At 41.1% G+C, this 25,079-nt stretch overlaps 1 long non-coding RNA gene across 2 annotated transcripts; it reads left to right on the top strand.

The window, feature by feature from the left end:
* LOC122709495 lies at positions 1-20,357 on the top strand. Of its 2 annotated transcripts, XR_006345535.1 has the most exons (4): positions 1-398; positions 10,775-10,829; positions 12,239-12,381; positions 20,113-20,357. It is a non-coding gene; the product is annotated as an uncharacterized LOC122709495 (long non-coding RNA). The 2 variants fall into 2 exon arrangements; XR_006345534.1 differs by lacking the exon at positions 20,113-20,357 and having other exon boundaries at positions 12,239-14,351.
* The last annotated feature ends 4,722 nt before the right edge of the window (positions 20,358-25,079 follow it).

Here is a 25,079-nt window from a genome sequence, read left to right as displayed (position 1 = left end):
AACAGTCTTCTTATGAACACTCAGTGGAATCGTGTTAGAACGGTGCTGACCTGTAACCACAGCTTAACAAATGTTAGCTCTCATTTGAGATGTCTTAAAGAGTGGGTAGGGCTTTCATAAATAGAAAGAGGAATTTGTAACTTAGAAGAATAAATAATTAAAGTTATTAAGAAGTTGACCTTAATAACTGTGTGCTTGATGAATTTAGACTTGGTTTTACAGGCAACAGAGCTGGGAAGACTTCTGAGCAGAGACTGAGACATTATTCCTAGTAGAGAGATGCTGAGAAAAATGTGCTCTCACCAAGATATGTAGATGGACTGGAGGAGGAAAAGGATACAACAGAAAGACTGGTGTAAGCAGGAGGCCGGCCGTTAGAAAAAAACAATTGAGAAGTGGTAAGATCTTGAAGGGAGAGGGGAGGAAGCACCCAGCAGGGTAGAGGGAGAGAGGAGGGGAGAGAGAGAAGGGAAGGGAGGGGGAGAGGAGCAGAGAGAGAAAGAGAGGGAGCTGTGGAGATTGAATATACAAGTTTGGTTACCAGTTGACTATCACTGATCAGAATGAAGAAAGAACCAAAGTTTTCAGACTTAAAAAGTATTGATTGCTGCCTTTAGCAGATCCTGTTTTTTATCCAGCCCACATTCCCCATCTCTCCTCCCCTCCTCCAATTTTATTCAAATATTTACCCTCCTTTAAATGGCCACTGCTTAACAGAAGACGCATTTGTCCTCAGCACCAGCGGGTGGATATTGACTTGTCCAAGACATCCAGGTGGCTCCATTTTCTTCCCAGTGATTGGATTCAACATAAGCATATGGCAAAATTCTTGGCAAATTTATCAAAGGAGTGGAAATAGCCCAAACATTCGTCAGTTAAGAAATGGATAAATAAATGTGGTATGTCCATGCAGTGGAATACTATGCCACAATAAAGAAGAAGGAGATACTGCTTCGTGGTACAACATGGATGTGCCTCAAAACATTATGCTAAGTGAAAGGAGTTAGACACAAAAAGCCATGTGTTATGTGATTCCTTTTTAACAAAATGTTTAGAATCACAAACCCATAAAGGCAGAAAGTAGGTTAGTGCTTGTCAGGGGCTTGAGAGAGAGGGAAAAGAAAAATGATTGTAAATGGATGCAGGCTTTCTTTGGAAGCAATGAAAATGTTCTAACATTGATTGGGGTGATGGCTGTGCAGTTCTGTGGATCCTGTGAATCTACCCAAAAACTGAATTGTGTGAGTTATGTGGTATGCAAAGTGTATCTCAATAAAGCTGTTATTAATTTTTTTTTAAAAGAAACAAAAGAAAGACTGCTAGGGAGACTTCTAGAACAGATTTTATTGCTTTAAAAAAAAATACCACACACACAAAAAAACAACAACCTCAGCCTCCTTTTTCTAGAGACTGATGTATCTGAATATAATCACTGGGGATGTTATAATAGCCTACCTACCATGACAGGAACCAGCAAAAGCCAGAACTGACCCACAGAAGAGGCCAGAGCCAAGAGAAGCACCTAGACTTATTATTACTTAAGATAATAAGTTTTCTTATTGTTTAGGCCACCTGATTTGGGGTATGATGTCACTTGTAGCCACAGCATTTTAATTGATACAGTTCCATGAACAAGAAGTAGTGTTGGTTTTTCAGAGAATCTATGAGTTTACATTAATTTGCAAGTATAACCCAAGTGAAAGTTTGAGTTGTAATTGAAGATCTGGAGAAACAGATGGATAGATGAATGGATGGATAGATGGACTGGAAGTTCCATGTTTGGAGCTGAAGGCTGAAGTCCCAGGGAAAGCACAGAGGGAGTACAAGAAGTGTCTGAGCTGCCTGGACAATCTCCACTGAACAGGAGGAAGAGCAAGAGAGATTAGTGAAGGAGACCGAAAAAAGCGTGTAGAAAGGAAATTAGAAAGCTGGAAAATCCTGCAAATGCTAATCACACAAACCAAGAACAAGATTCAAGAGGAAGGAAATTAAAGTTTGGGTCAAATTTTACAAAGAAAACAAAGAGGAAATAGCAGAGAAAATATAGTTATATAACAATGAGGCCATTTTAAGAAAAAAAATTTCAAAACAACAAAATGTGATTTTAGTGGCATAGTGGTGACAGAAGCCAAGTTTTAGAAGATTCAGGTGAGGGGAACAGTGAGTGAGCACTGAGGAAGTAGGCGGCAGCAGTGTAGGGACATCCTTACAGAAGTGGAGGCATGGGGCAAGCCACTGAAACGCAGAGGCTGGGTGTTATTACATCATGTGCTGTGTGCAAGCTAAGTCACTTTAGTCACGTCCAGCTCTTTACAGCTCCATGGACTGTAGCCTGTCAGGCTCCTCTGTCCATAAGATCCTCCAGGTAAGAACATTGGAGTGGGTTGCCATGCCCTCCTTCAGCAACCCAGGGATCGAACCCACATCTCTTACATCTCCTGCATTGGCAAGGGGGTTCTTTACCACTAGTGCCACCTGGGAAACCCTGTTGTTACATCTTAACTTAGTCCTGTACTTGTTGCAGATAGTGAAAGGATTAAAAAAGCCAGAAAAATAACAAAAGAGAACAACTAAGTTGAAGAAAAGATGCTTTGGGTTTTGATTTTTCACATTTTGGGGGCAAGTGAGACCCAAGCACATTAGTTAGGGAAACAGAAAGAGTCAATATAAATGAAGAACCTACAGATGACGAAACAGTGTCCTAAAGAGAGCAGGAAGCATGCTCTCTTGGGCAATGCTCAAACCTAGAGGTGGGTCTCTGCCCTTCTTCTTCCAAGAGAGGAGTGAAAATCCAGACTCAGGAAGATTACCTGGCAGTTGGCACTGGAGAAGAAAACTGAAGGAGCCCACCCTCATTAGCCCATGCACTTGACCTTTGAGCAGGGGCAAGAGGAAGCTGGAATTTAGAATCCTGAGAGTGGAACAGTTTCAAGGGATGAGGAGTGTCTATGCCTTAAATAACTGTGCACACGCAATGATCGCCTTTGTGTATCAGCCTCCTGGCAGCTGTCCACACGGGGTGACTTGCGAGGACGGCTAGCAGAACCTATTGCATTCTTTTGGTCTAAATGCCACAGGCATTTCTTGAATAAAATCATCATTATTTAAAAAGTAAATTAGTCCTGCCCAGGAAGGGTTAAAATTGTTTTTCCCAAGTTCTAGCCTAGCTCCCAACCCCCACTGTTTCCCCAAGTCCTTTAACAAAATTAGTTATTCCATTGACAGGCCAGTGCTGGTCCCCTCGCAGAACAACACAGGCTGGGCTGCCTCTGTGAGTGCACTCGAGATGAACTTTGAGCCACACATCTGCTGCAGAGAAGGAACTCTTATTCCCAAATGGCTGACATTAGCTGAAGATTCTGGGTTCATCTCCACCGTAGCATGTTTTTATTAGATAGGCTGCTGGAGGATCAGAGGAATAAATTTAGTTACTGTGTCTATACCTCATTATGATGCATCCCCAACTATTGTTCTTTTCATCCGTTTAATGTCATTCTCAGGCTCTGTTTCTGCAAAGTGACTGTTTGGATGAAAACCAGTGTCCATCCTCAGTTACCCCCAAGCCACTGGTGTATCTGGGCTAAGGATGTATTTTCATGATGTCACCACCCCAAGCCTCTTTCTTTGATTTAAAGCAGCGGTTGGCAAACATATTGTATAAAGACCCAGAGAGTAAATATTTTAGGCTTTATGAGACATATGATCTCTGTTGCAAGGAATCAGTTCTGTCATTGTAGCACAAAAGCAGCCAGAGGTAATACCTAAATGAATGAGCGTGTTTGTGTTCCAATAAAACTTTACAAAAACAAGCAGTGGGTTGGATTTATCCCGTGGGCTATACTTTGCCAAACTTGGATTAGCAGGAAGACTTCAGGTGAACTGATAGATAAAAACCAATATCTTTTCATGTGTTCATCTCTGAGAAGAAACAAAAAGTCACCAAAACATTCTGTTGGACATTTAATTTCTTTTGCAGGCAGCAGTGTGGCATGTCTTTCTAGTATATGGCATCTTGGAACTTCCCTGGTGGTCCCGGGGTTAAGACTTCATCTTCCAAAGCAGTGAGTGTGGGTTCAGTTCCTGATGGGGGAGCTAAGATCCCACATGCCTTGCAGCCAAAATACCAAAACATAAAACAGAAACAATATCGTACCAAATTCAATAAATACTTTAAATTGGTTCACTTCAAAAAAATACTGTTATGGCATCTCAAGTTTTTAGATTCCCCTCCCCAGAAAAGTTGAGAACAGCAGTAGAATTTAATTCAGAGAAGAGAGGGTTAAATGGTTAAAAATTGGAGGGTGAAAGTATCACTTATCTGCAAACACAGACTCCTCTTTAGAAACTGATTTATCCAGACATTGAGATGATTATGAGATGTAGAGTAAAAACAAATTTGCTGACCTTCTTTGCAGGGATCAAAGGTTAAATTCATACCCTGTAGGATGGTTCTGCTAAATCACTCCCAAGCTGCCTGGTGACATATTTTTGAAAAATATTTCTCTCTAACTTTATCAAGTGTTCTTTGTGTTCTGGAAACATGATTTGAAGTCCCACTTAGAGCTGGGAACTTATGAGTCTTAGATAGCTGAAATTCTTCTCCAGCTCCATCCAGAGACATATGGTTGGTTGGAGTAGATGTTAATTTCAGTGGTTAATACCTTTGAGTCTAGTTTTACTTATCAAAGATTGATATCCTACTTACCTAGTATTATTTGTTGAAGATTAAAATTAACATTTTACACTGGATAACCAAGAGTTGTATGAACAATGCATAGATAAAGAGCTAAAAATGTCCACTTTGATGTCCTTGACATTGGGCTGGATAAACATGTCTTAGATTAAAATGTCTATCAGTGACTGAGTGTTCTCAACTTCTTTGCCTCCACGCAGTGTCTCAGAGCAGAATTGCAAAAATTCAAAAATTAGGAAAACTCTGGGCACCAATTAGTTGAGCTTCAAAACATTTTTTTAAATAAAGCTAAGTTTCTATCTCTTCCACTGTAAATTCATACTAAACATTTCAATAGCAATGGTTTACAAAATTCGTTTTATGACAAAGTTTTGTCAGCACATAGAAAAATTTAGGACAATGGTGTAAGTATTTTATATAGCTAAGTACATGTTAAGGACCTTCCTTTAGTCTATTTACATGCTAAATAGTAAAATTTAACTAATTTTAAATAATTAGTTACTTCACAAAATAGTGTTATCAACCCTCTGTTGGTTCCCAGTTGTTTTAAGATACAATTGCTATGTTCAGAGTTGTGGCCCTCCAAAATTCATATGCTGAAACCCTAACCTCCAATTTATTTATTTTTTATTTTATTTTTGCTTACTTTAAAATTTTTTTTAAATTATGACAATATGATAATACATTTACAGGAAACTTGGAAAATACAGAACAAAGTTACATATAGTTCCACTATATATTATAATTATTTTTTCAGTAGATAAATTAAGATTTTTAGTTGGAGTTTCAATATCAAACTCTCAAAAATTAATAGAATGAATATACAGAGAAGTAGAAGGATATAGAAAGTGAAAGTGAAGTCTCTCAGTCAGACTCTTTGTGACCCTATGGACTGTAGCCTACCAGTCTCCTCCATCCATGGGATTTTTCAGGCACGAGTACTGGAGTGGGTTGCCATTTCCTTCTCCAGAGGATCTTCCCAGCCCAGAGATCAAACCTGGGTCTCCCACATTGTAGGCAGATGCTTTACCATCTGAGCCACCAGGGAAGTCCTGAAAAGCACTATGACCAATTCAACTTAATTGAAATTTATATAATTTTCACACAACAGTAGATACAAATTCTCTTCAAGTTCCTGTGGACGATAAACTAAGAGTCATTGGGGCATATCCAGGGACATAAAACCTGGTGCAAAAATTTCATGCCTAACTCCCAATTTCGAGATATTATTTGGGAATTTTTTGGGAGATACTTAGGGTTAAACGAGGTCATGAGTGTAGGACATTCATGATGGGATCAGTGATGGGATTAGAAAAAGAAGAAGAGAGAAAGAGTTCTCTCTTTATGCCTTGTGAAGATATAGCAAGAAGCTGGCCATCTACAAACCTGAAAGAAGGCCCTCTCCAGGCACTGATTTGGCTGGTACTTTGAGCTTGAACTTTCCAGCCTCTGAAATTGTGAGAAATGTCTGTTATTTAAGCCACCTAGTCTACAATATTTTGTTATGGTGGCTCCAGTCAATGGATAAACAAATCTACAATTTAATGAGTAGAAAACTAAGAAGATAGAAGGATGTTAGTAAAATTTTAATTTCTAACACTTGCTGGCTTCACAAAGAATAACAAATTCAGATTTTCTTCCCTACAAAGTTCAGAGAATATGTCATTGTTGGCTGAACTCTGAGAATCTATATTGTTAAAACTAAGCCGAATAACTTTCTGTCTTTGGGGAGCATGTGTGCACACTCAGACAGAAGTCTCTTCATTGATGGAAGAGGAGGCAGGAATAAGGGTACCTGATTTGTTGGGTGAAGAAACTGAGAATTGATTTTTCCAGCTGTGAGAGACATGAAAATTAAACCCAAATGTCCTCACAGATGGGATTCCACTCACACACGACACACTTTCTACTGTACCGTGAAGCAAATCAATGATATTTTAGTAACTGAAGTTTCCAGTCAGATACATACCAGGTGACTTTGGATATGTTCTTTTTCTTTGCCAAGGCTTGGCTTCTTAACCTACAAGTGGAAACAATGATATATCTAATCTCATAAGGTGGTTGGGAATTAGAAATAACGAAACTAACACACTAGTTGGAAGTGTTAGTTGCTCAGCCGTGTCCGACTCTTTGTGATCCCATGGACTACAGCCTGCCAGGCTCCTCTGTCCATGGAATTCTCCAGGCAAGAATACTGGAGTGGGTAATCATTCCCTTCTCCAGGGGATCTTCCCGATCTAGAGATAGAACCCAGGTTTCCCGCATTGCAGGCAGATTTTTAACCATCTGAGCGGGCAGGGTATCACCCAACACACTAGTTACTGGCATAAAATAAGTACTCAATAAGTGTTTGTGCTATTATTTGGATTATATGTTAAAAAGAGACAAAATGGCTAATTTCATTCATGGAATCACTTTCACAAATTTTGAAGCTAAAATACAAGTACAGTTCCCTCAATCGTTATCAACTAAAGCCAATAAAATGTTTGGAAATCATCCCCTTAAGACTTTGCTACTGTGTGTGTATGTGTGTAATAACGAAGTATTATTTTAAAAAATCGCCAAACTCTTATTGAGAAGCAGAGAAATATCAGATGGGATCTTGAGCTCAAATTCTCTCTTGAAAATGATAAGGAGAGCTAACAAAGGAAGACTTAATTACCCACTGAGGTATTAGTCCCCAACACCATGACCTATGGGCTCAGACCTATGTACATGTGAGGATTTATTTTGCCTGGTTGGGGAGGTCTAATAGGCCCAGCTCTCCTCAAATATCTCTCAAATATGAGAAAACCCACTGTTAATAGTTCTAGCCACACCTCACAAGTGAGAGAAATGCACAAGGGAGAGCACAGACTTGGGTGAAAACTGTTGAAAGCACACATTCTCCCCAGCAAAAAAAAAAAGAAGAGTGGACATTGACATAAAATGTTGCATGTAACTTACAGGAGTAAACAGGGCTAGAGCCCATCAATGGACCTCAGTTAAGAATCTTTGACTTACTGTTATTTTAAACAAATATTAATTGAGCACTGATCGTGAGGCACTGTGTTAGACACTTTTATGTCTTCATGTCTTGTCTTTAGATCTCAAAACATTCCTTCCTTTTAAATACTCTTGTGTCCATTTTACAATAAGGAAACTGAAACAAAGAAATGTTAAATGACCTGCCTAGTTGTAGATTTTAATAGTAGTTCTGCCATGTAGTGCCTGTATGAACTTAGGTCAGATCAGTTGTTCTTACTCTTATCCTTGTTTTTCTACTCTATAAGATTGGTAGTAAAGATACCAATCACTTTACTAATAAAGCAAGTAAGGCTTTACTTACTTTAAGTACTATACAGTAATATTTATTGCTGACTATTGTGTGTACTAAATCATATGTACAAACCTAAATTGTTGCGTGGCTTAAATGAGATCACACAGTGAAATATTTTGCACAGATTCTGGAACATGTAAAATGCATGATAAATCATTACATTAAAGAAAGAAAGAAATCACCCGATCATTGGAATGAACCCCACCAACTTGTATGTCAGCTGGAGAAAGTTGTACCATACCAATCAAAGACTTTTTGGTTGCAAGGAATAAAAATCTACTCAAAGTAGCCCAAGGAAGGAGGGTTATTTAATGAAAAATTTACTCAACATTAGAGTGTCACACTCTGTCAAGACATGAGGGCATCTTATGGAATTTCATGCAATCTTAGGTCAAGAAGTCCAGCCAGACCTCCTGGACTGGAGTTGAAATCTGGGCTTTGAAAAATAGTCCTTCTATTTTTTCAAGACCTACACAGTCTTTCTCGTATTTTCTCATGCCTTCACTTCTTTTTTTGTATCTGCTCCACTTTTCCATTTCTCTCCCTGTGTTTTTCCTCTGGGTGCTCATTTTGGACATGGCCCAATGTAGCTATCTTAGGCCTGATCTCCATGTTCTCCCCACTCAAGTATTTACACCAACTAGAAACCTCCTCTCTGTGGCTGAAAACATCTAAAGAAAAGGATCTTGCTGGCTTACCCAGAATATGGCTCTCCTTGGGTCAGATCATTTTAATCAGCTGAAGCCATAGGACTATGAGAATGGGGACTCTCAAGTGTGCAAACATGGGGACCCAGCCCCACTCATTTCAGGTCATGGTGGAGTAGCATTTTGGAAAGTGGATTTACTGCATGTCCGGTCTCAAGGAAGAAGAGGGGATGAACTGATTTTGATCTCTTGCAAAAGTATTCCCACCATGGAAAAGAAAACTAAAAGTCATGTCTACTCAAAAGGTACATATTCCTTTAATTTTTTTTTTTTAAAGGGCAACATATAAAGTCCTGGTTTCACAATGTGTCCAGGTCTTTAGGGAAACACGTCCAACAGTGGTTTGTTCTTGTTTCGTATTTGTTTTATTTTATTTGGCAGCAAAATGAAGATCATGTTTCGAATAAAAGCCCAGTTTTGTCCCTTATACGTTTCATTAAGCATTATATGCTGTTCCTGTCGTCTCTTTCCAGGCATGCCCAAGCATGTTTTACAGACTCCTTTTGTAAGAATATTTTAGTTGTAGAATTTGAGGAAGATAAAAGTCACTCATCAACTCATTATTTATATGAGTAAATTAATAAAATTGCTTTTTCTTGATGCTATTTGGAAAAAACTGCTGGGAAACCTATAACTGAACTATGCTTGTGGAGAACAGGAAGTAGAGAGAAAAGAGGAGATTGTGGAGACAGGAGTCTGAGCGCAGGCTCTGCGTCTCCCACACGAGCTGTGTGTCCTTAGGCAAATTAACCTTTCCGGGCCTCAGCTTCCCCTCATCATATAGAGGTGATAATGCCTTGAGCTTGAGTTTATAAGTTTGTTTGAGGACACAATGAGATAAAAATGATACATTCTTATGAAAGTACTTTCATGATTTGAATATGCTTCAAAATATGGAAGCTTCTAATTTAAAGAATAAAAATTGCCTGAGCCCAGAAGACTGAGCAGAGCTTTCCCCCTCGTCCTGTGTCTCCCTTCAGCAGTTCTCAGGGCCTTAAGAGCAGATGGATCCAGACCCTTAGTACTAACTCTTCCCGGTTCAGTTCCCCACTAGCTTGTGGTAACATTCTGTCTTATGTGGCTTCCTGACGGTTCTTGGATGAGTCTCTCCAAAGGTGCATGTTCGCCTCTGATGGTCATTTAAAAATTCAGTCAGTCAACATATATCAGCCTGTGTGTTCATCACGCATTGGAGTAGGCTGTGATTTTATAATAAAACAATAGCAAGAATATACCAGGTGGTCTTCTGAGCACTTCCATCAATAACCTCATCTGACAGGCACCACGGACCCCAGAAGTATATATTTTTATTATTTCCCTGTTTAGTAAATTAAGAACTGAGGCAGAGAGAAGTTAAGTGATTTTTCAAAGGTTAAACTGTTATAGAATCAGGCTGTGCATCCAAAAGATAACTAGAACCTCCTCCCTGACTCCAAGGGGCTTCTAATTCACTAGGAGGTTTGTATTTCACATCCCACTAACCATAACATAAATGACACATCCCAGTCTAGTGCTGTGGGCAGAGGGAACTCAGATGTGGGCTTACTGACTTATGCCTATTTCTATGAGGGGGACTTGAATCTTAGGTCTTGAACCAAGCTAATCAATCCCTCTTGTCACCATCCACCCGGGATTTTAGATGAAGTTCCACCATAGTTTTCAGTAGCCACATTAGCCTAGGTCTTAGTAGACTGAAGGAGAAAAGCAATCACAGTTGAGTGGTCACATACTCAACGCTTGATCATACCACCAACTATTCACCATCCAGCTTTGCATCCGCCATTTACTTACTCCAGGCAACTCATAAAAGCCAAGACCATAGAGACCATCTAGTTCAACAATAGCAAATAGACTTCATTTCATGTGTCAACTCCAATCCACTGAAGGTTGGTGCTGGAACATCAGATGTAAAGAAATCCTGAGGCTGTCAGGGGTTAAAGAAAAAACTGCCTCAATTGATTCGTGATGTCTGATATGGGCCCAGGAGCAGAGTATGAAGGCATGCGTGCAACGTGTATACCAAAATGAATCGAATCCAACATGTTTGTGTTACAGAGGAGGAAACAGTACTCAGGAAGGAAAAGTGGAATGACTCAGAACCACTTAGCAGGTTAGTTACCTGGTTTCTTGCGCTCTATTCATAAGATGTCCTGTCAAGTGACAATTGGTGCCCACAGGATCAGCACCAGAACCCAGCAAGCAAATTATGTTGTGCTTAGTACAGCATTTGTGTTAAGTGTATTTCATTCTAATTCCTTAAAAGCTGATGGTCCGTGTAATGTAACTCTGTTCATCAGAATATCTGATTATCCAGAGCATTCCCTGACTTGGCTGAACAATAGCAAATAACCCTCCCCCGGGCAAGGAGCAATTTGTTCCCAACAAAAAGAAAAAAGTCAGGTCAAGGTCTTCCTCCCTTCTCTAAAGGACCAGCGACAAAGGTTTATATAGGGATACTCTTTGCTCATCTGACCCGGGCTTGTCAGTAAAATCTGACAAAATAAAACAGACTTGAAGGAATGATGGCTCTCTAAACAGTAAGTTCAGCTAAGTTACAACGTGGTGGCTGGGTTTCATCATTTCTAAACATTCCTGAAGTATGAGCTAATTAAGGTGTGATCCCCAAGGGAGATGTAGGAATAAGGTAGAGAGAAGGAAAGAAGGGTAGGCAAGCAGGGGAACTCCATTTCCAAAGGTTTTCTGGTGAAAAGGAGGGGAGTCCCTTGGTGGGGAATGAGATCAACCTCATTAGAGCATGAAGTTTTGGGAGAAATTAAGCTGCTAATGCACCATGATGAAAACGGAGCTTCGACTTTGCAGTCAAATGAACTCCCAATTCAATCCCAATTCTACTCCTTAATGGCAAACGCAGTGTGCAACCTCTCAGAGCCTTGATTCCCTCAGCATACATCTTTCAAGATGGTATAAAATTGATTGAAATCATGTGTCACACACCAGTGCCTGGAATTTAGTAGGGACTTGATGAACAGTCAAGTAACTAATCAACATGCTGACTTATGATATTTTGTAGGGAAAACAATACATATGACAATACTGGACCAGGAATGAGGAGCCTGAGAGCTGGTCCCAGTTCTGCTACAAACCAGCACTAGGACCTTGAACACTCTGCCTTGCACATTCGTGGTTGTTGTTTAGTCACTAAATTGTGTGCAACTCTTTGTGACCCCCATGGACTGTAGCCTGCCAGGCTCCCCTGTACTTGATTTCACAGGCAAGAATACTAGAATGGGTTGCCATTTCCTTTTTTAGGGGACCTTCCTGACCCAGGGATGGAACCCGGGTCTCCTGCATTGGCAGACAGATGCTTTACCACTGAGCCACCTGGGAAGCCCTAAGCACTAAATAAATATCTGCAGAATAAATAAATGAATGAAGATGAAAATCCAAGAAGAGTTTTACATACTTGTTAGGCCTCAATTTTCTCATCTATGGGAAGAAGACTGACTGCTCAGATCCCTTTTAACAATAATGTTCTTTCAACCTTTGTATTTCTCACAGATGCTCAAGTCAACTATGAGTTGCGTACAGTCCTGGCCATGAGACGGAAGTCCCAGAGAAGATCACAAAATACAGCACTTGACCTCAGCAGGCCCTGGGCTAAGTCACCCCTAAAGATTTGACCCTGACCACCCGGGGATCCTGTAAGGCTCCTCTTCTCCCTGGAGCTGACTCCAAGCAAATGAAAGCAGATTTCCAAACAAGGGATAACCGAGTGTGAAAATGAGACCTGGGGAGGCATTGCAGCCTCTGTTTGTTCATATTATTTGCTGTCACCAGCACTGTTCTCCTTCTGGGCTTTTAGCCCCTTTGCCTATGAATCAGGGATCTGCAAGTGGAGGGCTTAGGCTGCTTGGCCGCCATGAAAGTTAGGACACTCCATCCACCCATGTCCCTCATTGCAAACATTCAGGTGGAGAGCCAGCTTGGTAAGCGGGAAGCGAATGGCAGGCAAGGCTTGCGAAGCCATCAGGGCGCCAGCTCAGCTCGGGGACAACCACACTTCCCCTGGCTTCCTTTTCCCTGGCCAAGACTCCCTTGAAGGGTGGGCCTCAGACCCCAGAAGGGGACAAAGGCTCTCAGGAGCAGGGAGACAATAACAGTCACAAGATGAGGAGTTCAAAAGGAAACAGCACAAGCTGGAAGTAATTGATGTATCTTTAATGTTTCAAATATGCCTGCTTTTGTTTATTTTTTTAATCTCAACAAGTCAAAGACACTGAACGGTAAATCAGATCTCTGCACCTCCCCCGCTTTGGCCCTCCAGCTTTAGAGGCGCTTTTACACAGCTTTAAAGATAAAACTTCAGAAGGCTCTAGCTTTTTGCCCAGGAGGCAAGGAAAGCAGCCCATCTGACTGGGAGAGGGAAGGAGCAAAGGAAGGCTGCTCGAGCTCCTTGAAAATGAGGTTGGAACCAAGAAGTGGAGTCTGTGGGAACCGATCAGAGCGAGGAGGCAGGAGAGCATAGAATTCCAGGGGCTGGCTTGTTATTGATGTTGCACTGATAGAAAATCACTAGAGGTTTCTAAGCAGAGGATGAACAGCAGAAATATTCCTCTGATGAAAGATGGTTTTTTTGTATCTTTTCTTGCTGAAAATTAAAACAAGTGGTACAAAGGGCACCCTGACCTACCTGTAGAGCAAATTCAGATTTTGAAATCACAAGGTTGGGAGTAGGTTGTTATTTTTCTAACCTGTTTTACTCGAATCACAAGAAGGCTTTCAGTGCTATTGATGCCCCCTGAGTTATGTATTCATCTACTCAATAATTATTAAATATCTCCTATGTGATCATCTCTCTGGGAGATAGAAGAGAGGAAGAAATTTATAGCCGCATTAACATAAGTACATAAAAATGTGCTAAAGAGAAAAATGGCACAATTAATTGTTCAAGGAGCAGTTTAGATGCTGTACAATATAAGCAATCTGTTGGAGAGAACCCTGAGAGTTGGAGTGGTCTGGAGAGGGTAGGTAGATACTGGGTGGTGAGGGGTGCAAGAGAAATTCTAGCCCAAGGGAAAGAAGAGATGGGCAAAGATTGGGAGGGCGGCATGAGCAAGGTGTCTGAAGGCCTGTGGGGATGCAACACTGGCCTATCTGAGATGGAGGTATTCAAAACCCTTCTGGAAACAAAAAGTCCCTGCTGATCTTTGAGACAAGGTTTCACCACTTTAAATGGTGATTTGAGAAGGCGTACCTGGCAGCAATGTTTGGAATGGTCAGAAGTAAGAGAATCGAGGAAAGAGAGGTCAGCTGAGGGTCATGCTGGTGTTGCAAGACGGCTGGGTCAGACACAACCTAGCATAATAGTGGGTTCCCATTGGCCCTTTCATATATTCCAGGTCCCAGCCAGCTGTCCAAAGCTATCCAAAGAGCAAATTGGACATCCATGCTCCGAATCCACAGGCATGCCAGGAAATGAATATTTTTGGTGCCTAAGAGGGGCCTGGATAATAGAACAAACACCCCAGGAAAGTGCACTTCCCATCTGCAGCCCACATCTCCAGCAGCCAGCCCACCACTGTGGAAAGGGGGATTAATGAGCTGCAGACCATCTAAGGCCAGGCCTTATACAATTCATTTTTCCTGGAAATGTCTGAGGTCCCATGTGCTGTGCTGTGCTATGCTTAGTTGCTCAGTCATGTCCGACTCTTTGCAACCCCATGGACTGCAGCCCACCAGTCTCCTCTGTCCATGGGGATTCTCCAGGCAAGAATACTGGAGTGCATTCAGTTTAGTTCAGTTGCTCAGTCATGTCCGACTCTTCTTGGCCCCATAGACTGCAGCACACCAGGCCTCTCTGTCCATCACCAACTCCCAGAGTTTATTCAAACTCATGTCCATTGAGTCAGTGATGCCATCCAACCATCTCATTCTCTGTCATCTCTTTCTCCTCCTGCCTTCAATCTTTCCCAGCATCAGGGGCTTCTCCAGTGAGTCAGTTCTTCGCATCAGGTGGCCAAAGTATTGGAGTTTCAGCTTCAGCATCAGTCCTTCCAATGAATATTCAGGACTGATTTCTTTAGGATGGACTGGTTGGATCTCCTTGCAGTCCAAGGGGCTCTCAAGAGTCTTCTCCAACACCACAGTTCAAAAGCATCAATTCTTCAGTGCTCAGCTTTCTTTATAGTCCAACTCTCACATCCATACATGACTACTGGAAAAACCATAGCTTTGACTAGATGGACCTTTGTTGGCAAAGTATTATCTCTGCTTTTTAATAGGCTATCTAGGCTGGTCATAACTTTTCTTCCAAGGAGCAAGCGTCTTTTAATTTCATGGCTGCAGTTACCATCTGCAGTGATTTTGGAGCCCCCCAAAATAAATTGTCACTGTTTCCACTGTTTCCCCATCTATTTGCCATGAAGTGATGGGACCAGATGCCAAGATCTTAGTTTTCTGAATGATGAGTTTTAAGCCAACTTTTTCACTCTCCTCTTTCACTTTCATCAAGAGGCTCTTCAGTTCTTCTTCACTTTCTGCCATAAGGGTGGCATCATCTGCATATCTGAGGTTATTGATATTTCTCCCGGCAATCTCGATTCCAGCTTGTGCTTCATCCAGTCCAGCATTTCTCATGATGTACTCTGCATGTAAGTTAAATAAGCAGGGTGACAATATACAGCCTTGACGTACTCCTTTCCCGACTTGGAAGCAGTCTGTTTTCCATGTCCAGTTCTAACTGTTGCTTCTTGACCTGCATACAGATTTCTCAGGAGGCATGTCAGGTGGTCTGATAGTCCCATCTCTTGAAGAACTGGTCTCTTGAAGAACAGTTTGTTGTGATTCACACAGTCTAAGGCTTTGGCGTAGTGAATAAAGCAGAAGTAGATGTTTTTCCGGAACTCTCTTGCTTTTTCGGTGATCCAAAGGATGTTAACAATTTGATCTCTGGTTCCTCTGCCTTTTCTAAATCCAGCTTGAACATCTGGAAGTTCACAGTTCACTTTCTGTTGAAGCCTGACTTGGAGAATGTTGAGCATTACTTTGCTAGCGTGTGAGATGAGTGCAATTGTGTGGTAGTTTGAACATTCTTTGGCATTGTCTTTCTTTGGGATTGGAATGAAAACTGACCTTTTCCAGTCCTGGGGCCACTGCTGAGTTTTCCAAATGTGCTGGCATATTGAATGCAGCACTTTAACAGCATCCTTTTGAAACAGATCAACTGGAATTAGCTGTTCCCTTCTCCAGGGAATCTTTCCAACCCAGGGATCGAACCCAGGTCTCCTGCTTTGCAGGCAGATTCTTTACCACCTGAGCTACTAGGGAAGCCCCTGAGTGCCTATGCTCCCTCTCTAATCCCATATGCCATCCTAAGCTTATACTTTGACAGGCACAGGGCGAGTTGCTTTAGCCAATATCCACTTGAGGATGGAGGAGGTACTTAGGAGGTACTTACTTTGGTTCCTCAAGTGGATGGGACACCCATTCCAGGTGGCATCCATTAGCCCTGGAGCCCAGCTCTCCGGCACTTTTCACAGGACAGGAAACCAGAAAACAGAGTATCTTTTTTTTCTTCCCCTTTTTAAAATTTGGAAGCATCAAGAGTTTTTCCTCTAACACCCAACTGAATTAAATTTCTGAGTTTAGAAAATTCATAAGAATTTTTATCTGATCTATAAGTGCTCTACTCCAAGAGCATCTTCTGAACTTGGGTTTCTCTTTATAGCTGAGGCCCTTGATTTTATTTTCCCGGATGGCCTGTAATTTATTCTATTATCTAGTAATGTGTTCCCAGGATCTTCTGCTCTGAACCAAAGGTTCCTTGGCTTTCTGTATTAAATATGAGTCACAGAGTGAGCATCACTTTCTACCAATGAGAAGATAAGATTTTTTGGCGGGTGGGGAGGGGCTGTTATCTTTCTTTCTTACTGAAAATGTTGAAACATAAACCCAAATCCTTTTAATATTTTTACCCAACTGATAAGAAAGTGATTTCCACAAACTATATTAATCCACACCCTTCCAAAACAACTCTATTTAACTCAGTGCCACCCACATCACTCCTGTTCCTGATGGTCCTATATCATTTGACGTAGTTTCCTACTTCATCCTTATTTTCTAGTCACTAGTAACAGTGGGTGTTTTCTCCCAAATGTCACATCTTAAGAGAGCAACCCAGCAGGGGCTTGGAAGTGTTCTAAAAGGCTTATTTAACAATCATCCCAAATGGATGTTTGAAAATAAATCTGTTTTTCCTCAAGATGGATCTTGCTCTCCCTCACCCATTCCCCAACTGGGAAACATTCCCAGCTGGGACCCATTCTTATCTTAGCAATAGTTACTGTAGCCTGCAGGCTCACTGGGTCACTAGAATGCCCAGAGCTCATCCTTGTTACCCTGACTAATGCTAGCCTATATACCACATCTTTTTCTGCCTGCTTCCCCCACGGTACACAGTAGCACAGTATTCTGGAGTCAGATTTGATTCCGGATAGAGAAACTGAGTTCTAGAAAATATATGGTGGACACCTATGTTTTTGTTGGTGATGGTGGTTAATTGATTGGTTGATTCCTTTGGTCCTCCTTCTTCCTGACTTTCTTTTGGAAAAAACATTTTTCTATACATCTCCAGAGTTTATGGTTTTGAAAGGGCTAATCCCACTTTAAAGTTCCAGAAGACAGTATACAACCCAGGTCTGGCTAGTTCTCTTCCTTCGTTTCAGTAATTGATTTAAGAAGTGGGTGTATGAGCCAAGCCAAGTTAAGCCAAAGTGTCATTCTCAGGATTTGGGCTAGTACTCCTGGGAGAGAAATAACTGCCTTTGTTCTGGATGTGAAAACTGATAGGTTGTAAGCATGAGGCTTCTGAGGGCCCTCCTGTTATCAGGAGTACTAAGCTCAGAGGGGAAAGCAGAGATGAAAGGTACATAGACACAGACGTCTAATGGTATTTGTTTGAGACCCTAGACCAAGCTGTGCCTGGAGTTGATACTGCCTGAACTTGTCAACGACATTAGCTACAAGAACTCCTTTTCTTGTTTAAAGCCATTTGAGCAAAGCTACTCTCCTTGAAGAGCCTTTCCTACCTGATGCCTTTGTACCTTGAGCCTACTGTTAATGAAAGGCTTCCTGGTCATAAGAATGTGCTAAAGTCTGGGAATGGATTGATACATCCTTGTTTATCCACTAATTAAGACACAAGATAGAAATATGTAGCTTTTATGAACACTATAACCACTTCCAACTCATCTTAATCAAGATCTTTAATCTCTTCTTTCCCAAACATGACAAAGTAATGATCAAGTAACAAATTTTACAGATGATTTACCAGTGTGAGGACTAATAATGAAAGGTCCAAATGTGAGGAGCAGTCACATGGGACCTGTCTGATACACAAACTGGAGCCCAGTCCCCAAAGACTGTGGACACATTATCTACCACCCAAGTGAAGCACCTGTCTAGAATGGGCCAGTTAGGGCCAGGTAGAAGGACTTCATGAGGCAGTGCTATTTCTGTTTTGTAGACATAAAGACTAAATCTTTCAGTTAATAGGACCGAAATGGAAATTGTAAGCTTTGAGATTAGGCAGACTTGTATTTAACTCTCAAGGTTGTGTGAAATCTCAGAGAAGTTTTCTTAATTTGGTTTCCTCACTCAGAAATGAGAATAAATACTACCTATAGTCGTTGAGGAAATCAATTAAATTGTGAATCTAAGTACCTTCTCTGGTCACTGGCACATAGTCAACAATCAATAACTGGTAGCCATCCTCAGTATAATTATTAGGAATAGTAATAATAAAGGAGGTAGGAGTTTTCTCACTCTTAAATTTCTATTTAAATTTCATGTGTGTGCTATAATTGAGATTTTAGGCCTATAAAACAACATTAAGAATAATTACCAGGGATAGGCTTTGATGTCCTCTTCATCAGTCATATAAGGGGAACAGGAAGAAAGTTTTGATCAATTTTGTTGAGGCCAATTCAAGATACCTTGACTAAGCCAAATTTCTCAAACACTTTTATAGAATTTTGGTGAGCTAACCTTTGCGTATTCTCAATTCAGACAAAACAACACATTTAAAATAATGCTAGCAGATATCTTTAACAGTTGAATTTTATAACCTTTATTAAAAGATAAAAGCTAATACATTCCACTCATTTGTTGGGCTTCTACAAATGGCATTTAAAATGACATGTGTGAGTGCTAAGTCACTTCAGCGTGTCTGACTCTTTGCGACCCTATGGACTGTAGACCCCAGGCTCTTCTGTCCATGGGATTCTCCAGGCAAGAATACTGGAGTGGGCTGCCATTCCCTTCTCCAGGGGATCTTCCCGACCCAGGGGTTGAAACTGCATTTCCTGAAGCTCCTGCATTGCAGGTGGACTTTTTTTTTTTACTGCTGAGTCACCAGGGAAGCTCCTAAAGTGATATATGAACTTTTAAAAAAAAGAATTTTGAAAATGTAGTCTAGATTACTCCACTTTGAAAATGTAACATAATGGGATTAAAACAAAAGATAAAACTGAAAATAAAAACTCAAAAACAAATACAACCACAATTATGAAGCCGAAAAAGTAATGTTAATGAATGTAAAAAGAATATACACATGTTTATCATGATGGTTCATTCAGACCCTGACAACTGGGTTTTAAATGGTTTTACAGGGTCGTGTATCCTTTAAAGCCAACCTGGCCTTGGGGTACGAAATGGCAACCCACTCCAGTATTTTTGCCTGGAAAACTCCATCAACTAAGGAACCTGGTGGCCAACAGTCCATGGGGTCACAAAGAGTCAGACATGACTGAGCTACTGAGCACACATGCACAGGCTGGCAATGCCAATTTGGCAGTGGTAACCTCCAAGTTTTACCTCACATAAGCATTACATTCTTGAAAATGGATGTATTTTGCAGCAGATCAAACATGTTTGTGGCAGGCACTGAACTCTTCTGTAGTTTGAACCCCTGTAGAGCTGCCTGAAAGGGTCACTGTAATGGAACTGGAGCTGCCAAGGAATTACTATCACTTCATTGAACCTGTAATTCATTTATTCAATAAGCTTTTCTTTTGTTAACTTTGCTCCCAGCACTGTAGTAAATACCAAAAATTGAATAGCAATAATGGCTTTCAAAAATTGTGTAAGGTACAAATAAATACTTTTCCTTATTGAAACAACAGCAATTTGGATCCTTTGTGAGTGAAGGAATGAGAAAAGGGGATTCCCCACCCAAGCTGGGAGCTGAGGGGGATAGCTCTTCTGATTTGTTGTGTTTTGGGCTTTTTACCAGGACTCCCACATCAGGGATGTTCTTTGCTACTCCACATAAGCCTAGCCACAGTGACTGCTTCAGGGATGAGTACATGAAAAACACTCTGGTTAATGATAGGTTAAGAATTTTATTGAACATCTTGGGTCACTTTTTTCCACAGGACCTGGAAATTAGAGGATGTATCTATTATTGCCAAGTGCTACTACTCCCGTGCATGAAACATGGGACAAAAGCTGACCACAGCAGAAGGCAGAACCAAGGAGTGGAGAGAAACTGAGTCCTAAGAATCCCCTGTGAGTCTGAATTCAGCTGTGCCTTACCTTGCTCCCTGAACTTCCAAGGTTAGGTAAGCTGATGAATTGCCTTTTTGTTTAAGCCAGTTTAGGCTAGGATTTTGTTACATGCCAATTAAGGTAACCTAATGATATAGAGCCTGGAGAAGGAAATGGCAACCCACTCCAGTATTCTTGCCTGGAAAATTCCATGGAGCCTAGCGGGCTAGAGTCCATGGGGTTGCAAAGAGTCAGATACAACTGAGCGACGGAGCTCACACACACAATGATATAGAGATCTGGTATCAAAAACAAACAAACAAACAAACAAACAAAATGTCTAAGTCTAAAGGAGGCATTAGCATATGAGGAAAAGTTTTAGGATCACAGCTGAGAGACTGAGGCCCAGCACAAAAGCTGGTGGAACCTAGAAATTTCTACAAGCTCACTCACAGACTCATGGTGCACCTTCAGGTAAAAATAATTAAGTGAACAAATGAAACATCTGATTTCTTCTGTGTGGCCACATATGTTTGACTGGGGAGTTTCGAGAGAGAGAAACTGGAAAAGTATCAGAATCCAAGATGGCGGCTCTGGCAGGAAAGTGGAGCAGAGATTGGGAGTTCTCTTCAGGAAACTAGTTGAGGAGTCAGCCATTTTACAATATCTGCTCTGCTGGGGGAAAGCAATGGGGTAGCTTGCTAAATGTTGAGCAAGGATGCTTGCAACAACTGCATTATTTAGGGCTTCTGTGACTTCAAATAAGAGGCTTTCCCAAACTTGGGAAGGTGCCTTGAGGGCCAAAAATAAAGGGGTGTGACTCCGCTAGCACACAAGCAGAAAGAACTCAGACAAATGAGGAATTGTAGTTTTATGAAATAGGGACTGTACAAAGCAGATGCATTAGGAATTTAGAACCAGGATAAGACAGTACATTGTTTGTTCAATTCCTGGTAGAAATCCTGCCCCCCAAATTATTTTTAATCATATATGGCAATTTCTTCACCAAAGAAGAGCTTTGATGCAATGCTAGCATAAAAATCATGGCAAGTACAGCTCAGAATTTTGGAACTCAGAAACTTCCCTCCCAAACCACAGTTAGTCCAGTGCCTGTTCCTGGCAGGAATGGCCTACTCGGGGCTGGTCAGGCAGCAGGGGCAAAAGATCAAATTTTTCTTTACATTAAGAATTTTACATTAGGGCTCTAACATTCTTCTGATTCATGAGTTTTGGAGTATTTGGGACCATTTAACTCTGCTTCTACTTGGTAAACATTAGAAACTATTTAAAAATCAAGACAGAATTAACTCAGTCCAGTACACATTCAAATACCAAGGTCTAAGTCCCTTAGGCAAGACATTTGCCAACTACAGAAATCTAGCACTCCATCTAGGAAGCCAAAGGAATCAGTCCACACCTTAGCCCCTTCTTACACCGTAAGACAGCTCATCTGGGTACCATGTGCTAAGCTATGCTTATAGCAGAAAAACATTTCCAGTACATTCAATCCTTGTTTTATATGGCAAATAGGAGAAGTGGTCTGGCTCTGTGATAAAAAGCACAGTACCCAAAATTAAACAGATGGTTGAGAAAAAGGCAATAGATCAGCTCTAGAATAGTGCCTAAGACATAGCAAGGACTTAAAAAATATGAGTGAATGAATAAAGCACAAACTAAGTGAATGAATAAAGGCACAAGCTAATGAATAAATGAATAACTGAACTACTAGACTGATTGGTTGGTTGTGCCGTTTAAAATGAAACGTGAAAGAGAACTACCTGTAGAATTTTTGGAAGTACAGCAGCATCACAACTGGTCAACAGGACACATATTTATGGTTCATCCACCTAGCACAAGATGAAGAAGGAAACACTGAACAGGAACGAAATAAAAAGGTGTATTAGCATGATTTCTGCTCCTCCTGTTTGTCATCCACTTGAGACAATAAATATGCTAAGGAAACAATTGACATTGCAAATTAATTCTTTTTGTGAAATAAGGGGTGCAGAGAGAAAATAGCTTACAGTCATACAGATACTGGAGTTGAAAGCCAGAGAAAACGTCACATACAGCATCAGTGTGGGTAGAACTTGAATCTGTGCAGAGAAAGAGCAAGGTTTGCCTGGCAGTGAATGTACAATGTGAATACAATCGTGTGACATATTTGGAACCCGGGTGACATCTAAATTTCTCGGTCTATATCTCTTGGTCTCTCTGCTCCTGGTTCCTACAATTATCTCTTATCTAGATTTCGGCCTCTGGTTCTGTTTCCAGTCCCATTGTCGGATCCACTGTCCTCGGGGAGCAAGAATCATCCTTTTAAAAGATAAATCTTATCTGTTTTCTCCTGTATTTAAACCCTACAGTAGTTCCTCACTGACCTTAAAACAAAGTCCCCACTCTGCCCTCCAGCTACGCTGAACCTCTTTCCATTCCCGAGTGTGCTGTGGTGTCTCACCTCTGGGCTTGAGACACTATCTTTCAATCACCAAGAAACCCTTCCCCTGGCTTTCACCTGGCTGACAGGATTCAGCCAGATAGCTGAATTCACAGGATTTCAGCCTAGATAGCACTTCCTCAGGAAGGAGTCCCTTGGCCCCAGACTGTCTCTTCTCTTTTCTCACAGCCCCCTGAGCTTTCTCTCATAGAGCTTGTCACACTGCATGATCACATTTAGTGTTCCATTTTGCCTCCAAATTATACGCTCTATGAGAAGAGGGACAAGGCCTGTCCATGCTGCATTGTTATCAATGCAAATCATAGTGTTTGACACTTGTTAGGTATTCAATGGGCTTCCCTGGTAGCTGAGGTGGGAAAGAATCCGCCTGCAATGTAGGAAACCCTAGTTCTATTCCTGGGTCAGGAAGATCCCCTGGAGAAGGGATAAGCTACCCACTCCAGTATTCTTGGGCCTCACTGGTGGCTCAGCTGGTAAAGAATCCACCTGTAATGCAGGAGACCTGGGTTTGATCCCTGGGTTGGGAAGATCCCCTGGAGGAAGGCATGGCCACCCACTCCAGTACTATTGCCTGGAGAATCCCCATGGATTCTAGACTGGAGCCTAGCAGGCTACAGTCCATGGGGGCGCAAAGAGTCAGACATGACTGAGCGACTAAGCACAGCACAGCGCAGGTATTCCATAAAGTTTTGCTGAATGGATAGACGGAGGGATGGATGGATGAATGAATTTTTTTACAAACAAGTTAGAAGGGGATTGAGGATGTGGTGGACCTTTAACAATAAGCTTCTGAATTTTACCTTGAAAGCAACTAATTATCAAATAATTTTGAGTACAAAGTGTGACAAAGCAAGAGCTGATGAAATTTATATTCACAAGAAAAATATAGGTGCAGTTGATTAGACAGGAAGGGAAACTTTGAGAATAAAGGAAAAGAAGTCAATGATTTCATTTTACAAAAAGAAAGGGTTTAAGAGAAGGCGGCATGAAATCAAGTGTATAGTCGAAATGCTTCTTAGAGGAGTTACTAATATTTGGGGACTTTTAAGATTAAGCTCAACCCAAAGTTGGTCCTCAGAACCAAAGACCATTCTCCCTCCATGCCACATTATAAACACCAGTACATGCCTCACCCAGGCACACACACACATAGAAAAAAGGAAAGGTGAAGTCTTAAAGACAGTTTGTAAACAACCCCTTCCACGGGGGAGAGCCAGGTTCTCTGACTGGGGACAAAGAATGACAAAGATTCATAGCTGAGCAGAGGAATAGACACACTCAAGCCTGATTCCTCTCAGGTTGGAGCACCAACAAATATGCAAGCTGGTCCTCAACTTACCCAACCAATAGGGCTGAGCTGGTCCTTCTTCAAAGATTAAAAAAGAAGGAAAAAAAGAAGAAAATTAAAATGTTACCATTGTTCTATTATTCTGTGCGTGGTAAGTGCCATGTAGGCAGAGGAGGGACAAAAAGACCAGCCAGTTTGCAAATACTGGAAAGGTCAAAACAGCCCGACCAGCTCTCATGAGTGGTCTTAGAATACACAGCCAGGGTGATTCCTGAACCTCATTCTGTGTTCAGAGTCAAATGTTGTTTGGATTATAATACTCAACTAGGACTAACATGACCCACACTATTAAGATTACTAAAAGAGTGGAAAATTGCATAACAGAGTATTTTTTTTTTAGTCTTCTAGCCTGAGGGTCATAATTTGTAGGGATCACTTAAATACTGATTATTTACTAACTGTTGACAGCTTTTTCAGTTCAGTACAAGATGGAAAAGAAGTCCCAGTGCCTCCTCCGGGAGTGATAAGTTAAGCAGGCAAAGAATCTAACATAATATAGACAAGGTGTGGCTGTAAAGTTATGACAGAGAATCTTTTCAACAAAAATATCTGAACTTACTGTTCAAGAGAGCCATTCTGCAAATCCCTCACTTTGGGGTATAGTACAATTAGTTCAGAGGTATGTCTATTGCTCAAACGTTTTTGGAAGTCATCTTCAGACATTGCGACTCGGTGTGGTGTAATGAAAGGAGCGTAAATTTTGAATTCTGACCATTACCAGCTGCATGAGTGTAGTCAAGTTTCCTAAACTGTCAACTCCTTAGATTTTTTTTTTTCTCCTGTGAAATGGAGATGAGCTACTATACTACGGTTTTAGGGGGATCAATGAAATGATGCTAAAAGCACCAGTCTTAGCCTGCTGGCCATCAAAGGCAGCCATTCCCATGTCATCTAAGTTCAGTTTGAGATAAAATCAATCTTGTTAGGTAATCATGGAATTTTTTGACTAGCAGCACAATTACTCAGCTTAATTATTTTTACAGACATTCAACTTAGTTCCCATATTAGTTTCCTAGGGCTGATGTCACCAAGTACCATACACTGGGTGG

The sequence above is a fragment of the Cervus elaphus genome, chromosome 15 (assembly GCF_910594005.1).
Source record: "Cervus elaphus chromosome 15, mCerEla1.1, whole genome shotgun sequence".
In the NCBI taxonomy this organism is placed as follows: Eukaryota; Metazoa; Chordata; class Mammalia; order Artiodactyla; family Cervidae; genus Cervus; species Cervus elaphus.
This window is presented reverse-complemented; position numbering and strand designations above follow the sequence as displayed.